This window comes from Heterocephalus glaber, unplaced genomic scaffold (genome assembly GCF_053883595.1).
Source record: "Heterocephalus glaber isolate CG9 unplaced genomic scaffold, H.glaber_assembly_v1.0 deba00001454, whole genome shotgun sequence".
Taxonomy (NCBI): Eukaryota; Metazoa; Chordata; class Mammalia; order Rodentia; family Bathyergidae; genus Heterocephalus; species Heterocephalus glaber.
In genome coordinates this window covers 13,512,162-13,524,725 of record NW_028258303.1, presented here as the reverse complement: position 1 = coordinate 13,524,725, position 12,564 = coordinate 13,512,162, and positions in this window count along the sequence as shown.

The following is a 12,564-nucleotide window of genomic DNA, read 5'->3' as shown; positions in this document are numbered from 1 at the left end:
GATAAATATCTTGCAAATAGCATACAGTTCAGTCTTGGTACACCCTCATTCATTCCCTTAAGAGTTTCATATCTTGTTTTGTTATTAGATGCTTTGGGTATTATGACATAAGTCTAAGAGAGATAATTCATCTACAACAAGGAATATAAGAAACACTCCCTATTTTTTTAAAAGAAATGTAGCATGTTAGTTTCTCCTCTCATCAAGGTCGATAAGAATGCCAACATATTTTCTGGCTTTTATGACATTTCTGATCCAATGTTCAAGAAAAATTGTAGAGACTCTTGGCTTGATTTACTTAGATCATTGCCAGTGATATTTGCCATGGAAGAAAGCTGCCAGCTTTGGTGAAACTTGACCATCCCCTCCTCCAGTACTGAGCTTTCACACAGACCTTCCAGAAACTCTCACAAGGCTGAGACATCGGTGCTTTCTTTGAAGCCAGGCATCTATCTCTACCCGTGCTTCTACCATCTCAAGTGAACTTTAGAGTGAGCCAGATAATTACCTTCCTCTATTTGTAAAGCATAGTGCCCCTATCCTCCCTTTTTCTTCAAATGAGCCAGCCATACAGGGGTAGAAGGAAGGATAAATGTGGAGAAAAGGCGATATTTTCTGATTTCTTTCTACCTGGAAGACACCATAGCTACCAAGAAATATAAATACATACATTTATACATGCATACATACATACCTACTTGTACAAGACATCAAAAATTCTCAATAATTATTACAACTTCAAGTTAAGAGAAGCCCTGAATAATTCTCTGATTTAAAAAGTGTTTCATAAGACTTTGCAGGAATAGATCTCTAAGAACAGAGCTCTTTATGAAACCTTCTGGAGCATCATGTATCGGTCCTGAACTGGGCCACAGGTATCTTGCCCAAGAACTGCAAGATGCCTTTGTGGCTAACAAGGAGGTGGGAAGGCAGGGCTGAGACTGAGGAATTCTACTTTTTCCACAAGGGAAAAGGCTGAATGAATAACTCTCCTGACCTGGTCTACTTCCTCTCTAGAGTGTGAAATGTGTGTTCAGTGCTGGTCATCATCATTGAGCCCATGTGTTAAGATCTAAATATAGAGAAAAACTAAGTAAAAGAAAGAACATCCAGTGTTCTTAGAGAATGAAGAGAAACAGCTGCAAAAAAGCTTTAACCAGCTTTGAGATTTTGCTTACCAGGAAGAGATAAAAGAAATGAGAGAAAGATGACTGGGGACTAATTTCAGTGAGAGTAAGAAAAAAAAAGCTGTACTTTTTCTAGATACCAACTTGTTCTTTCCTTTGAAATTAAAACAGGAACCAGACAGCTGAGAAGCATTGGAAATTCTTAGGGAATGAGCATAAGAGACAATTTTAATACTGCTTTATTTTTTAGGGGGTACTGGGGATCAAACTCAGGTCCTTGCAGTTGCGAGGCAGACAGCAGAACCACTGAGCTAAATCCCTAGCCCCTTAATACTGCTTTAAACATAGCCCATTCACTGGCAAAACTGTTTTTTCAAAAAATATATATATTTATTGGTACATTTTAGGTATAAAATACATTTACATTTATCATTGGGTGTTTGTACCAGAACATGATGCATCTTAGTTTTTATTTTTTCTCCCATTACCTGTGCACCCTTCACCCCCTCCACCCTTCCCTATCTACACAGAGTTTGATTCCATTTTTTTTTTCTCATAATTTTTTTCTTTCCCTTCTTCCCTTTCCCCTTTCCCTTTCACCATCCCCAAACCCTTGGACCTTTTCTTATTTCAAATTATCAATTATTCATTTTAATCATTTTCATCCTTATTTACACTTTCAATTTCTCACACTAGAGAAACTATTCAGTATTTACACATGTGTCTTATTTATTTCACTTAAGAGTATGGCCTCAATATGCATCCATTTAGCTATAAATGTCTCTAGTTTCTCATTCTTTATGGCTGAGTAGTACTCCATTTTATAAAAAAGCCACATCTTCTTTATCCAGTTTCCAGTCGATGGGCACTTGGGCTGTTTCCAAGCTTTAGCTATTACAAACTGTGCCACTATAAACATAGGTGCACATATATTGCTGTGGTATGATTCTTTTAATTCTTTGGGGAAGATTCCCAGTAAGGGAATAGCTGGGTCAAATGTGACCTGTAGTCCTAGTTCTTTGAGGTATCACCATACTGATTTCCACAGTGGTTACACCAATCTACATTCCCACCAACAATGGAGAAGGGTTCCTTTCTCTCCACACACACACCCCCAGCATTTGTTATTGGTTGATTTCTTGATAGCAGCCATTCTTTGTGGGGTGAGGTGGAATCTCAGTGTTGTTTTCATCTGCATCTCTTGAATGACCAGTGATGTTGAACATCTTTTCATATATTTACTTGCTGTTTTTACTTCTTTGTCTGAGAAATGTCTGTTCATTTCAGAGGCTCATTTTTGAATTGGGTCTTTGAATTTGGGAGGTCTGATTTTTTTCAGTTTTTTATATATTCTTGATCGTAGACCTTTGTCTGAGCTACAGCTGCTAAAAGTTTCTTTCCACATTGTAGGTTTCCTCTTAGCTCTGTTGGTAGTTTCTCTTGCAGTGCAGAAGCTTTTTAATACGATGAGATCCCAGTTGTTGATTCTTTGTGCTAGCTCCTGTGCTACTGAAGATTTGTTCATAAAGTCTTTTCCTATGCTAATGTCATCAAGAGTTCTACCTAATTTATCTTCCAGCAAGTTTAGTGTTTCTGACTTAATATTTAGATCCTTAACTTTGATCTTAGTTTACTGTGCAGTGATAGGTATGGGTTTAGTTTTAATTTCTGACAGGTTGAAATCCAGTTTTTCCAACACCATTTATTAAATAGGCTATCTTTCCTCCAATGAGGGTGGTTGGCTCCTTTGTCAAAGATGAGGTGACTGAGTATGTCTGGAGTTGTTTCTGCATCTTCTAATCTATTCCACTGATCTTTGGGTCTGGTTCTTTGCCAGTACCATGTTGTTTTTATCACAGTAGCTTTGTAGTATAGTTTCAAGTTGGGGATTGTGATGCCCCCAGCCATGTCTCTATTGCCTAGAATTGCTTTTGCTATTCTAGGTTTATTCTGTTTCCAAATGAATTTTTGGATTGTTTTCTCTAGTTCTGTGAAGTATATTGTTGGAATTTCAATTGGCATTGCATTGAATCTATATAGTAGTTTTGGAAGTATGGCCATTTTCACTATATTGGTTCTTCCTACCCAGGAACAAGGGATATCTTTCCATTTTCTTATATCCTCTTCAATCTCCCTCTTCAGAGTGCTGTAGTTTTCAGTGTAGAGGTCTTTTGCTTCCTTTGTTAGGTTGATTCCTAGATATTTCATTTTTTTTAGATGCTATTGTAAAAGGAATTATTTCCCGAATTTCTCTCTCAATGGGTCTGCTATTTGCCTATAAAAAGGCTATTGTTTTTTGAGTGTTAACCTTGTATCCAGCTACTCTACTGAATATGTCAATTAGGTCTAGAAGACTTTTGACTGAGTTTTTTGGGTCTTCTGTGTAAATTATCATATCATCAGCAAATAATGACAGTTTCACTTCTTCCTTTCCCATCTTTATTCTTTTTCTTTCTTTCTCTTGTCTATTTGCTATGGTTGTTTCCAGAACAATATTGAACAGGAGTGGTGATAGTGGGCATCCTTGTCTTGTTCCTGATTTTAGTATGAAAGTTTTAAGTTTTTGACCATTTAGTATGATGTTGGCTGTTGGTTTTTCATAGATAGCCTTAATCAGGTTGAGATAAAGACCTCCTATTCCAATTTTCTGTAGCGTTTATATCATGAATGGGTGTTGGATTTTGTCAAATGCTTTTTCTGCATCTATTGTGATAATCATGTGGTTCTTGTCCTTGACTCTGTTAATATAGTGTATTACATTTATTGATTTACAGATGTTGAACCATCCTTGCATCCCTGGGATAAATCCGACTTGGTCAGGGTATATGATCTTCTTGATGACACTCTGTATTCTGTTTGCCAGTATCTTGTTGAGGATTTTTGCAACTATGTTCATTAGGGAGATTGGTCTGTAGTTCTCTTTTTGGGTTGGGTCTTTCCCTGGTTTGGGGATCAAAGTAACACTTGCTTCGAGGAATGAATTTGGAAGCCTTGCTTCCCTTTCAATTTCCTTGATGAGTTTAAAGAGTAATGGCAATAGTTCTTCTTTAAATGTCTTGTAGAATTCAGCAGTGAAGCCATCAGGACCTGGGCTTTTTTTTGTTGGTAAGTTTTTTATTACATTTTCAATTTCACTTATTTTAATTGGAGTGTTTAGAATTTCTATATCTTCTTCATTTAATTTTGGCAATTTGTATGTATCTAGGAATCTGTCCATTTCTTCTGTGTTTTCCATTTTATTAGAGTACAGGTTCTCAAAGTAGGTATTGATGATTCTCTGGATTTCTGCTGGGTCTGTTGTGACTTCACCTTTTTCATTCTTAATTGCATGGATTTGAGGCTTTTCTTTCTTTTTTTTTCATAAGGTTGGCTTAAGGTTTATCAATTTTATTTATTCTTTCAAAAAACCAACTCTTTGATTCATTGATTTTTTGTATCATTCTCTTAGTCTCCATTGCATTGATTGCTGCTCAGATCTTTATAATTTTGTTTCTTGTACAAGCTTTGGGTTTGTTATGCTCTTCTTTTTCTAGGAGCTTGAGATTCTGCATTAAGTTATTTAACTTAGTTCTCTCTGTTGTCCTAATATGGGCATTCACTGCTATGAATTTCCCAGGTAGAACTGCTTTCATTGTGTCCCACAGATTCCTGTATGTTGTGCTGGCATTTTCATTTACTTGTAGAAACTGTCTGATTTCTTCTTTAATTTCCTCTGTCACCCATTGGTTGTTCAGGAGGGTGTTGTTCAATTTCCATGTGTTTGTGGGTGCTTTGCAGTTTCTTATGTTATTGATCTCCAATTGTATTGCACTATAGTCTGATAACATACAGGGGATAACTTTGATTCTTTTACATTTACTTAGATATGTCCTATGAGCTAGCATGTGATCTATTTTGGAGAATGACCTGTGTGCAGCTGAAAAGAATGTGTATTCTGATTTTGTGGGGTGGAACACTCTGTAAACATCTACTAAGTCCATGTGTTCAATAGCTTCATTTAGTTCTAGAATTTCATTATTAATTTTTTTCCTAGTTGATCTATTTGTGATAGAGGGGTGTTGAGGTCCCCCACTACAATTGTGTTAGAGCTTATTTGGCTTTTCAGGTCCATTAATATTTGTTTTGTATAGTTGGGGGCATTTGTATTTGGTGCATATATATTTAGGATTGTCATCTCTTCCTCTTGGATTGTTCCTTTCACTAGGATGTAATGACCATCTTTGTCTCTCTTAATTAGTTTTGGTTTGAAATCTACTTTGTCTTCAAATAAGATTGCTAAGCCTGCTTTTTTCTGGGTTCCAGAACAACTGTTTTCCGTCCTTTTACTTTCAGTTTATGGATTTCCTTTTGAGTTAGGCGTGTTTCTTGTATACAGCATATTGCTGGGTTTTGCTTCTTAATCCATTCTGCCAGTCCATTTCTTTTGATTGGTGAATTGAGGCCATTAACATTGATAGTTATAATTGACAGATATTGGCTCATCCTTGTCATGATGTTTTACTGTTGTTGGCTCTTTTCTTATTTTCCCCCCTTTTGCTTTAGTGTCTTACCTTGAGTGGTGCCTTCTCTCTGCTGGGCCTCATGGAGTTGTGACCTTCATTGTCTTTTTCTAGGATATTGCTTAAAATTGTTTGGAGTGTTGGTTTGGTGTTCATGAAATTTCTCAGGTGTTCTTTGTCGTGGAAGTATCTAATTTCCCCATCAATTTTGAAAGATAATTTTGCTGGATACAACAGTCTAGGTTGGAAGATTTTTTCTTTTCGGGCTTGAAATACTTCACTCCAGGCTCTCCTTGATTTGAGGGTTTGTGTTGAGAAATCTGCTGTGATTCTGATGGGCTTTCTTTGTAGGTGATTTGTTTCTTTTCTCTGCCTGTAGAATTTTGTTCTTTTGTTGAGTTTCTGGGATCTTGACTATTATATGTCTAGGTGTAGATTTTTTTTTTGGTCATGGCTGGATGGAGTTCTATATGCCTCATTTATCTGTACGTCCAACTCTCTACCTCTGTCTGGGAAGTTATTTACTATTATTTCTGTGAACAGTTTTTTTATGTCCGTTGTACTTTCTCCTGTTTTTTCATGGACTCCTATCAGTCTTATGTTATTCTTCTTTGTATCATGTAGCAGCTGTTGGATTGATTTCTCATGGTCCCTTACTATCTTTAAGAAATCTCTGTTTTCATGGTCCTTAACTGCAAACCTGTCTTCTATATCTGATATTCTGTCTTCAGATTCTCTTAGTCTGCTCTGCATGCTTTCAATGGAGTTTTTAATCTCCTGAATATCTGTTTGAATCTGTTTCATGGATTCCATTTCTTTCTTATGTTGAGTGATCATGTTTTCCATTTCTTTCTTATGCTGGGCATTCATGGCTTCCAGCATGTTTCTGATCTCATCTATTTTCTTATCTGTTTCTGCTCTAGAGCTTCTAATCATGTCTTTCACTCTGCTCACCATGTCTGTATTTATCTGGGAGATTATTTCTGTTTTGAAATTTTCTACAGCCTCATGCATCTGCTTTGTTACTTCCTGTGCTATCAGTTCAGGGTGTCCAAGTGGTTGCTTATCAGAGTTTTCCACCTCATTTCCCCCAGAATTTCCTTTTTGTGGCATGGAAGCCTGTGTTTGTGCCTTGCTTAAGTGTCTTCTCAGTTTTGTTTTTGGTACTGTCCTTGATTTAATTCCTGGGTTGATATTTCAAGATTGCTTAATGTAGGTATCTTTGTTGCTTGTGTTTAAAACCCTTGTGGAATGATTGATTTTCAGAGGTGTCTTCTAGATATGGCTTGTGTTTGGGTTTTGAGACTCTAATGACTCTGAAGCTATTATATTTTTCTTATACCAGGAAGGAAAACTAATTAGATCAATCACAACATGTTAGCCCAAATGATATAGTCAGCAATACCATAGCATCAAGCACAGCTTAGAAAATGACAATTTGTGGTAGTTATTAATCTATCACTTTTAACTATGTGAGTTAAGTTAAAACCAAGGACCAACGCACCATAAGTTTATAATGAATCAACTCTTCAATGTAGCATCTTTCCCCTTCGGGGTGGGGAGCTAAAAGGAGTTGAGGAGGGAGGGACAGGTAGAAAGAACAGGTAAGATTAGCGGTGAGGCCAGAAGACACAGAAAGATCACACAAACTCTAAGAAGTTGTTAAAGGCAAGAGAAATGGCAGAATGAAAGAACAAAGATGTAAATAGAACCACCTAACAGCAACAGGGAGGCTAGATACCAAATTTACTTTCCTTTAAACCTAATGATAATCAAGAGAAGAAAAAAGAGAAGAAAAGAACAGTAGGGGAGAAATCCGAATTCAGTGCAGAAAGGAACAAATGGGGAGATGAGGGGCAATGTGGGACAGTGAGAGAATGAGAGAGAGAGAGAAAGAAAAGATAAAAGAAAGAAAAGTAAAACTTTGAAGAGTAGAAAAAAAGTAAAAATTAAGAATTAAAAATTAGAAAAAAAAATTTTTTTCTTTTTTGCAAATAGCTATAGAAATTACGGGCCTCCTTCAGGGTATGTCTCTGTTGTCACAGTAGGTAACGTAGGAATCCTTGTGCATATACAAGTCAATGAGTCTCAGCAAGCCAGCAGCAGACCAAGTACAGTGGTCTGATGTGCCTTTATTGTAGAGGTTCTCTTTACTTTTCTGCTGAGCTTCAGTTTTCTTCCAAAAGCCTGAGAACCCCTCTTTCCGTTACTAAGTTCTGCTCTATCTTGTGGCGCCAGGACAAGGGTCTTTATAATCCCCTGTGCCTCTGTAGTGTGGGACCAGGTAGCAGAAAAGCCAAAAGATAGGCGGTGCACTGGGGGGGGGGGGGGGGGGGGCGGGAATGACTGAGCGTGGGAGGCGCCCGCGGCTAAGAGGACCTCACGTGGCCCGGGACGGCCGCAGGAACTTCAAGCTGCTTGTCTTGTCTCACCGGGGCAGGTTGCCGCAGCTCTGAGAGCCGCAAAACTGTTTTTAACAAGATTATTCAAGAATTGTTTCATGAACGAAACTGAAAATACCCCTCACTCTCTTTTTATAGAATCTTTGAATGCTGCTAAAAACCACTTGCTGAAAGTGAGGAAATACTTTGCGTAGTGAGTATCCTCTGCAGGACCAGGTTATATAGAGCAGAAAAAGGAAGTAAAGTATCTAATTAAGGTCTTTTTGGCCTCTTTTTATTGGGCTAATGTTTCCCAAGATACCTGGTGATCAGTACAGCTTGACATCATTCTAGGACTCTTTCAACTTGTGGTCTGATCCAATTTCATTTCAACAAACATCCATTTGGTAAACTAGGAAAAAATATGGAATTTATCAACTCATAATTAAACTATCTAGAGGTATTCTAGCTTTAGCTTTTGTGGGGTCAAACTTTTCAGTCATTCCATTGTGATTCAGGGAATTAATTTCTCCATCGCTGATCTGTTTTTGCCTGCTGACTTTTTCCTAGTGTCTCACTGACTGAAGGCAGAGGTGACCACCAGCAGCTTTCAACTTGGGTTTCATGATCCTGGCTACTTCAACAGAAAGAAAGAGACCCTTTTCTCACAGTCGTAGCAAAAGCTTCAAGACTGAAGCTCACTGGGAAACTTTTCGAATCCATCCTGTAGATGGGGAGAATATGCTCTGGTTAGGCAAGAGGAGTTACATGTCTACCCTGAATCCATGTCATGGCATCTGGCCCACATAAAGTGCATGGATTATGAATGGAGGAAGGGTAACTATCCAAAGGAATACTGGGGTTCTGTCACCATACACACAAGGCTGTAATGGATGTTAGGATAGGAGATAAAGGAAAACAAAAACAGCCAAAAATCTATTCATTGCATACTTTAATAGGAAATACTTTAGAGTTAGAACTTAACTAAATTCATGGCATCTTCTGAGTTGGCACTTAGGAATGGATGGCTGTTTTCCAACATGCTACCAAAGCATGCTTCTAGCTATACCTTTGGCCTCCCCTTCAGACCTGTTCTTGGCTTTGCTCTGTACCCTGGGGGGTGACCTGTAGGCATTACAACCATCTCTGGCTCTCCGGCTTCTATTTGGGTTTGGCCAACAGGGAGCACTGTCTCACGTTGGAGCTGAAGGGAAGTTTGGTCCCTCTGGTTCTCTCCTTGCAGAACTTTGTGAATGGACCTCCTCCCTCAATCCAAGGCCACACAGCTCCTCTCTGTAGCCCTTCTCATACAGCTTTAACTCTAGGCCCACCCAACGACTCTCTACTCTTCTACCTCTAAGTCTAGGGATGGCAGTAGTATCCTGTAGCTACTGGTCTCAGGGTAATGAACTATTGCTTGTGGTTTCTTTCCTTAGGATTTGTTCATGTCTTTATAAATACTTCTTTGAGCTGCTCTGGAAACCATCTTTGCATTGTTCCTGGGTCCAGCTCCCCACTCACTGTAACCATCCTAGCCACATGCCTCCTCCACCACTCACAGCTTTATTGCCAGAGTTCTCCAGCTCTTGCTTTTCTTTCTAATCTGCAGCCTGGGATCACTGATATGCCACACTATTGCAGACAGGGCCACAGACAGCAGCTCTGAGATCACAAAGGACTTAAAGAAGAAGGAAGGTGTGGAGGAGACAAGAAGAGATGCCCCAGATAATGGGAATACTAATGAGGAAAATGGGGGACAGGGAGCCAACAATGAGGTAGACAGAGAAGAGGAAGAAGGTGGTGAGAAGAAAGAGGATGGAGATGAGGTGGAGGAGGCAGCTATGGGCAAACAGGCAGCTAAAGATGCTGAGGATAATGATGTTGGTATCAAGCAGCAGAAGATCAAAAACAAAACAAAACAAAAACGAAAGGTAAGTTAAACTCAAAAAGAATTTAAAAAGCCGGGATGATCTACTCACCCATTCTCCACACCCCCCTGTCTGAGCAGGTAGATGTGACCATCTTCCAGAAGTGCCTATCCAGGGCTGTTGTCAGTACTGCCCACAGATGACACATGAATTTATAAGAGGGGAAAAAAGAACTAAAATTTCTAAGACACTGCTTCTTTCCTAAAAGTACTTTTTAAAGGATGTATTTGTTGGTCTTCATTTATATTTTATATTCTCATACATATCAGCCATTTTTAATGATTTCAGATGACCAAACCATCCTGAAGGGGTTCTCTGTCCTACTTCTGACTTGTGTTGTGGCCTTGTTCATTATAATCTCAAAGGATGGAAGCCAAAACAGTGAAACAATCTCACTCTGAGCATTCCTGGGACTTTTTGGTATACATAGTTAGCTATGCTATATGTGGTTTATATGGGATGGTCAGAAAGGCCAAAAGTAAAAGCTTTCTTTCCTCCCTTTTTTTGTCTGTGACGTTATTTTTATATTTATTTAATTACCTGTTTGATGTATGTATAAAACAATGTTGTTCAACAATAAATCAGAGTTCTGTTTTGCAGGGTTGTTTTAATAAATATTTCCTTTAAAACCCTTTATGACACAATTTGAGTATGCCATTTATTTCTTGCTGGAAACTTACTGATACTGGTGGTATTTATCTAGAGATTGCTTGTAGAACTATAGGCCTTAGACTTCTATTGTTATCTTTTGAATTGAAGCAAGGAAGAGACCAAGGTAGCAGACCCACAACTCCAATGGCAGAGTGCTCTAGTGATGTCACTGGTTCATGACAACTCAGTAAACCATACCTCTAGGACATAAAAAATGAACCAAGGTGTTTTTATTCCTTATCGACCATATTGTCAGCCTCTCTCTCTCTCTCTCTGTAAACCCACTTTTTAAAGAAAGCTAAGCATCAGAGACAGAGGCAGCAGCTATTGCTGTCCCTGCAATGAAAGTAAAGGCTAAAGGAAACCCTCGAAGTCTGAACCTGTAATCTCTCGCTACTCGTACCCACACCACACTATGTGCTTTACCTTTATGATAGCACTTAATCTCCACCACAAGCACAGGTAGGCAATATTTTCACCCCATTTACAGATGAGGAAACTGAAGCATGGAGAGGTTAAAAGAGTCACTTGAATTTACCCAGGAGGCTAGTTGGTGGCATATTTGAATTCAGCTAATTAATGGCAGAGCCAGGATTTGAACCCAGGCAAACTGGTTCTACAATCTATGCTCTTCACAATTAAGTTCTACTACTTCTTCATGATTAATGAAAAGGAACTCAAATCTATAAAATGAAGGACTTGAAGTAGTTTATCTAAAAGGTAAATGATTGCTGCTTACAAATTATCCCATACTGTTCCAATTTTAGGCATCCCAACTTTTGTTCCCTCTACTTTACATTATCACTAAAAAAGACAGAGTAGGAGTGAGAGCCTCAGCTGTAGAAGATATCTGCCAGTCTCTCCCATCTCATTCCCACCGTGCTCCCTGTCCCTGGAAGCTGAGGTCAACGTACTGCACTAGTAGGTTTTCTTCCTCTCTGGATGCCAGTTGGGTTTGATCAGTGGAGAGCACCAGCAGAAGACTGAGGATTAGGGCATTTAGTCTAACAAGTTGTGTAGTAATCTGTTGCTGTTTAACAAGCTATCCAAAATTTTGTGGTATAATCATTTTATTATAATCCATTCTCAACCCCAAACTTGTAGATCAGAAATCCAGAGCACAGTGGGGATGGATTTTCTCTGTTCTTATTATATTTAGAAGCTTACCCAGGGTCAAAAGGCTGAAGATGGCTTCACAGCAGGAAGCTAGAATTATTTAAAGGCATGTTTTCTTGTGTGTTTGGTCTCATTGGCCAGAACCTCAGCTGAGCAGCTAAAACACCTACATATATCCTTTCTGTGGGGAGAGCTCAAATCTAGGGGAGTTTGGACTTTCACACAGCATGGCAGCTGTATTCCAAAAGTAGGTATTTCCAAGAAAGCAGGTATAACATGCATGACATATTTATAGCCTATCCTTGGATGTTACACAATTTTACTTCAATTATTTTCTGTTAAAACTTCATAAAATGTGCCAATTCAAAGGGAGGCAAAATAGACTCCAACACTTCAGGAGAACAATGTCAAAGTCACATTGTAAGAACAACATGTGGGATGAGAGAGATTTTACGATCATCTTTGACAAATACTACAATGGGTCACAAGATGAAGATTTAAGGCCTGAGTTTATATATATGAATAAGATTCAACTAGAAAACATACACCTGGAAGGAAAGGAATATATTGAATTTATGAAAATACCAAGAAAAGAGTATATAACATAACTTATTCAGGGGGGCCTTGAAGGTTTGCAGTATAAATAGATAAAAAAATCAAAGAAAAGATACAAAACAGAGCTGCTAACATTCCTTCAGTTCTTCCTGTGAAAATATGTTTTTGAGCACACTGTGTGTCTTTTCAAAGGACTTTTTTCCTCCCACCCCTCTGTCTGAGGACAAGGACATCATGAGGACAGCATGGGTGGGGGCAATTTTTAGGCCGGAAAATAAAGGTTCAGCATTTCCCCTTTTGTAACTCC